Below are 6626 nucleotides of genomic sequence, written 5' to 3'. Positions count from 1 at the left end.
TTGAGGGGGAAATAGAGGAAGATGTAATTGGAGGATTTCATTGTTTTCCTTTTTTTTGGTTTGTCTTTTGTGGAAGGAGATTTAATTTGTAGGCATTTTTTGGGGGAATGTTGGAATTGGAAAATAAGGGGATAATAAGGAAGATAGAGTTTGCAGTACGTAATAGTATTATATAGAATTATTTGATAGCAGATAACGAAATTTAATCGACATTTCAATTTGAACTCTAATGTCATCGAATATCTTAATTTTTATTTTCAAGGAGACTAATTTATGAGCAATATTTTTTATAATTTTCGACATAGAGCTCTAAATAAACTTGGAGCAACATTTGTCACAAAATTGAATCACGAAGAAAATACTCGTTTAGTGTCTTTTCGAAGAGTTATCACAGAACGAAAGCACTGTTCTTGCCCCGTCGTTTCCCCTTTCGCAGAACTGCTTACCCGTGAAAAATTGCAAAAAATCCGCGATTCTGCTGGCTTCTCTAACGAAAAGAAACCTGAGTTCTTATTCAGCTAGATTCGGTTCTCCCTGCCCCGAACGGACGGAAGTCGAATAATTGCAATTCTTTCCGTCGTATCCGCTTTCTTTGGCCGTCGAAAGACCGGCAATTAACTTTTCCGGAAGTATGACGGCTTTGACGAAGTTCAAATAATAATTAGCCACGGGAATTTCTCTCTCGAAGCTTCTTGGCCGCGAGGGCAAAGGCTTCTCGTGTTGCTTTTTCAACTTTTCTCTCGTATTTTTTCCCCACCCCGTCGAGCATAAGCACGAGAAAGTCTGGCGGACGTCGAAATTGTATGAATATTAACGAGGATTCGATTATATACTCGACAATGAACCAGACTAGAATTTCAGTTAGGCATGCCTAAAGACGAATGTGGAGCTAATGCGGAAACGATTAGGCACACCTAAATGCTGCAAGCCTAATCGTTACCGTATTAGGTCCTAATTCGGAAGGAATGATGCATGCCTAAGTTGGGCATTCCTAACAGTTGCCATACGTGGCCCAGATGGGAGTGGCCTAGCACACGCCTAAGTTGGGCGTTCCTAACAGTTGCCATACGTGGCCCAAATGGGAGTGGACGAACGGACGCCTAAGTTGGGCGTTCCTAATAGCCCAAATGGGAGTGGCCAAGCGCACGCCTAAGTTAGGCATTCCTAACAGTTGCCATACGTGGCCCAAATGGGAGTGGCCTAGCACACGCCTAAGTTGGGCGTTCCTAACAGTTGCCATACGTGGCCCAAATGGGAGTGGCCGAGTGCACGCTTAGGTTGGGCATTCCTAACAGTTGCAATACGTGGCCCAGATGGGAGTGACCTAGCACACGCCTAAGTTGGGCGTTCCTAACAGTTGCCATACGTGGCCCAAATGGGAGTGGCCTAGCACACGCCTAAGTTGGGCGTTCCTAACAGTTGCCATACGTGGCCCAAATGGGAGTGGCCTAGCACACGCCTAAGTTGGGCGTTCCTAACAGTTGCAATACGTGGCCCAAATGGGAGTGGCCGAGTGCACGCTTAGGTTGGGCATTCCTTAAAAGTTGCAATACGTGGCCCAAATGGGAGTGGCCGAGTGCACGCTTAGGTTGGGCATTCCAAACAGTTGCCATACGTTGCCCAAATGGGAGTGGCCGAGCGCACGCTTATGTTGGGCATTCCTAACAATTGTCATACGTGGCCCAAATGGGGCTGGCCGAGCGCACACTTATATTAGGTGGAGTGGGGCTCTCGAACTTCTATGTAGGAATATTTACAGACATCTCATTGTCGGACGTACGCTTGCGTGAGAGCTTTCAACAAGATTTGAGATTTCATTAATGTCTAATAAAGCTATATGCTAATAAGCTAATGACAGCCTAATAAAGCTATTCTAATATGGGTCTAATGCGGCCCTAACGCGGCTTTCCCAATTAAGCGGTCGTGAATATTCCGCGTTACATACCGCATGCGTGCCTAACAGGCAAATTAGGATAGCCTAATGCGGATCTAATATCTGCCTAACTGAAATTTCTAGTCGGGAAGTAATGGAATAAAAAAAAATTTTAGATTATTCTTAATTCTTCTCTTTTGGCGCATTTATACTGGAATCGAGATCATTTTTTTTGGTGTTTATTCTAGATGAATTATCGATGCGTGGAGTAATAAAACTGACCGACGGAATCACGCAGTTGCAAATTCAATTCATGTACACGTACTTGACCAAGTGCGAGTAACGAGTGTTCCTGCCAGCTTTTATGAACGTATCCGAGCAATCGTAAACAAAATTGAAGTGGCTTATTAAATGTGCACTTTGCATATTTATAGAAGGTTGGAAAAAAAAAGCTTGCCTTTTTGTGAAAAATGGAAACTCGATCCCATGTTAACGAACGCTTGAAATTAATAACTGGGCCACACACTTTGTTGCTTACTGGAAAATCAAAGGAAAAAGGATGTTCGCCCTTCTGGGTAGATAAAATTATGTTTTAAAATAATAAATCAGTGCTTTCGTTTGGGTAATTTGTATTTTCAGGGAAAAGCTTAATTGGGGATAATCGTGTAAACAAGTTTCATAGTAGTTCAATATGTAGTAATAAAGTTACAATTAAACGTAGGTCGTTGTAGTTGCAGTAATTAATTTTTTAATTACCCTGGAAATTCTGATTTAAAGTATTGAAATATTCAGATTTTACTTATACAGAATTATTTGCATAACTTCAAAGAAGTTACTCAGGTAAATTAAAGTAAATTATCACTATTCTGTTTTCAGTTAAATTATCACTGTTCAATTTTCACTCGAGCTACTCAGTATTCAATTTTCACCTAAATTATCACTGATCAATTTTCATTTAAATTACCAGTATTCAATTTTCACCTAAACTATCAGTATTCAATTTTCACGTAAATTATCACCGATCATATTTCATCTAAATTATCACTGATCAATTTTCATCCAAGTTACCACTATTCAATTTTCACCTAAACTATCGGTATTTAATTTTACACCTAAACTATCAGGATTCAATTTTCATCTAAATTACCACTACTCAATTTTCACCTAAACCATCACAACTCAATTTTCATCTAAATTACCACTGTTAAATTTTCATTTTAATTACCACTACTCAATTTTCACCTAAATCATCACTATCCAATTTTCACCAAAACCATCGCAACTCAATTGTCACCTAAACTCTCAAATCACCACAGTTCAATTTCCCCCGAATTACCACCGTTCAATTATCCCCAAAATTACCCAAAGCTGTTCCACTTCAATTACCTCGAGCGTCCACACAAAAAGAAGTATCCACAAAGCACACAAACCTGTATCGACCAGATAGCGTGGCAGGAAAAATCAGAAAATAAAACGGAAGATCAGTTAACTTTTTCCACCAACGAAACATTCGCAAGTAGGTAGGGTGAGCGCAATTGCGCGGTGAATCGCGCGCGCGTAGCCTCTGTCTCTCGTATCTACGAGAATGAAGTCGTCCGGTTGGTGAAACGAGAGGAAAAACTTGGGGAGAATCCGTCGCGGGGGCGAATCTGTTGGAAAAAGGTCTCGCGGATGCAAAGTTCTCGGCGACATGCTTGGCGATAAAACACCGCGAGGGAAAATAAGCTCGGAGCTGGGTCGAAGTGAGAGAGAGTGTGTGGCAGCGGTTCAATTTCGGGAGAAACGAGGACGATCGTCGTTAATAAACTTTTTACCGCGGCCGTTCGTTTCCCTTTCTTTTTCTTCCAACCTGAAAATTCACCTTCTCTTTCCTTCTCTGCCTCTGTCACTCTTTTCTTCCACCCCTGTGAGTTTTCCTTCTTCCTCGAGAGAGAGAGAGAGAGATTGGTTTAGTTCGTTCGTGGAAGTTGATGGATAAATATGTCGAACGTTTTTAATGGATTGTCAAATTTTTAGGATGGAAGTTTTTCTTCTGCTCGAAGAGAAGATTCTTTTTGTAATTTTCCTTTGCTCCTGAAAAATTCGACATCTGGAATTATCGAGGATCTATATTCCTCGTTCCACAAATCTTCCAAATTTCTGAAACAATCTGTCGAAACGTTGTGTCTAATATTAAATTAAACGGTACAATAACGTTCACACAAATCTTCTGATAAACAACAAATTGAGAAAACGCAATATTTAATTTTCAACAATTCTTCACTCTGAAAATTTTCAAATTTCTCGAGAAATCCATCGAAGCTTTCTATCCAATAACAAACTAAATCGTGCAATAACACTCGTACAAATCTTTTGATAAACAACAAATTGAGAAAACGCAATATTTAATTTTCAACAATTCCTCACTCTGAAGATCCTCGAATTTCTCAAGCAACCCATCGAAACTTTCAACTAGAAAACACCCAAACCCGAAAATTCCTCCAACGAACTAAAACATGCGATAAATCTGCCACGATCTTCTTACTACCCTTTATCCAAACGAAACAACTAAAATTCTCCTATTCCAGCAACCCCTGTCCTTCCCAACCTCGCAACACAAACCAACTCCCCATCTATCCCTTGGCGAAACCGTTCCAAACAACGAATTAAAACCATTTGAAACTCCCTTCGAGGCTATCCTGAAAATCTCTCGCCTGGAACAAAGCAACTCTCCAACACCCAGCCGTCTTCTCTCGCAAACAGAGCCAGAGGCACTTTTTTCTCCCCCCGAAGGCAACGGAAGCTCAGCTCGCTAATTGAACGCGGCGAGTCGACCGATTAGCCTGCGTCGAGGGTGTAATTGTAAGCGAGGACTCGTGGCGGCTAACGTTAATTTAATTAAACACTCTCCCTCTCTCTCCCTGCTTCACCCCTTTCCAGCTTGAGGAATATTCTTGGCGCGAACCAGCCAGCTGCTTACCTCGAGACCCTTCAGACGATTAATCAAATTAAACGTCCGATTTCCGGCTAAAGATTTTCCCCACCGTTCTTCTTCGTCTTCTTCGGTTGATGCGGTGACGGTGTACGAAGGAACGGTCGTGAAGATTTCACCGTTGAGCGATCGAGGAGTGAGTACTTGTTTAACGGTAGCAAGTGCTTCTTTCGTTTCGTTTCTTCGCGAGTAATTGGACACGAGTATTGGGAAAGAATTCAATTTCCAATGAGAAAAGTTTCCGTTTGGGGGAGGGGAGAGATCGACGGATGAACTCGATGATTTAAGGACTTGTTGGGGTTGTTGGTGAGGTGGGAGATGGAGATTGGGTTTAGGGATTGATTGGTGGAGTTATTTGGGTGGGGACGAGTGTTTTGTGGGAGTTGGAATGTTGAAGAGCCTAGTTTAGATGGAAATTTTTATTTTTGGTGACTTTGTCATTCTTGATTTTCTACTTGGAATGTCTTTGGGGGTCACTTCTGTAATTTGGGACAAAATTTTATTTTTATTATGAAAAATTTTTGACGTTGTTTTAAATTTCATTTGTACTTTTAATCATTCAGTATTGAAGCCTCCAACATAGTATCTCCTTCTTTAATTTCTACTTAGAATGGCTTCAAGAATCATCCCTCCAATTTAGTAGAAAATCAAATTGAAATTTAGGTGGAAATTTTATTTTTTTAATTTTACTTGTATTTTTAATCATTCAGTATTGAAGCCTCCAACATAGTATCTCCTTCTTTAATTTCTACTTAGAATGGGTAGAAAATCAAATTGAAATTTAGATGGAAATTTTATTTTTATTTTGAAAAATATTTAACAATTTTTTTAAATTTTACTTTTTTTTTTAATCATTCGTTGTCAAAGCCTCCAACATAGTACCTTCGTTTTTAATTTTGTACTTACAATGGCTCCAAAAAATCACTCCTCCGATTTATCCCAAAATCAAACAGTCTCTCACCCTAATTTTTCAGTATAAACAGCTCCAACCACACTTACCACCAACGAAACAAAATAATTCCACGTTTAAACCTCCCAAATTCACCCTTCTATTTCGAAACTTCAAGCCTAACCTCGAAATCGCCCTTAAATCCGTTAAAATCACCCGGAAGCACCGGTAAAAATTGACCTCTCGACAGTTCCCAGAGGCGGAAAATGTTCCCTCGATAAGTGTCGATCGAGTTGCTAAACAGCACGAGGAACCGTTTTGACGGGGATAGAAATCGATATTGAATCGCGTCGCGATATCTGCTGGCCAGGGAAACGATTAACAGGATTCTGCAATATCCCCGTCCAGGGTGGAATTTTTCTCTTTTTTTTTTCGCACGCGTACGCAACGGAAACCGGATTATCCGTGGACGTGGATCCGTGGAAATGAATTTCTCATGACGAACGTGACGCCTGGGCGTTCACCAACGATGGCGGCGACTAGACGCCGGAGGAATACTTTTCGATAACGAGGGTAATTTAGGCTGATAAAGGGAAATCGACGATGCCGTGCTTTATCTCGACGCTTTCTCGGTTTCCCGTAATCAGTGTTTGTCAAGCTGTCGCCGGGGATGAAACGAGGGCGCCGTTTTTCCGGAATTTACTCGGCGATCGTCGTTTGAACACGTAATCTTCTGATTCACATTTTCCCTTTTTTTTTTTGTTTCTGCGATTTTGTGGATTTGGAAGTTTGTTACGGAGAATATTATCTCGAAGGTTTTTCTTTTATTTTATTTCTTGCGAGTGTCTTCTTTAGTGAGAACTCACTTTGGGGCATTTAAATTTCATCGAGAA

The sequence above is a fragment of the Habropoda laboriosa genome, unplaced genomic scaffold (genome assembly GCF_001263275.1).
Source record: "Habropoda laboriosa isolate 0110345459 unplaced genomic scaffold, ASM126327v1 scaffold15, whole genome shotgun sequence".
In the NCBI taxonomy this organism is placed as follows: Eukaryota; Metazoa; Arthropoda; class Insecta; order Hymenoptera; family Apidae; genus Habropoda; species Habropoda laboriosa.
This window is presented reverse-complemented; position numbering follows the sequence as displayed.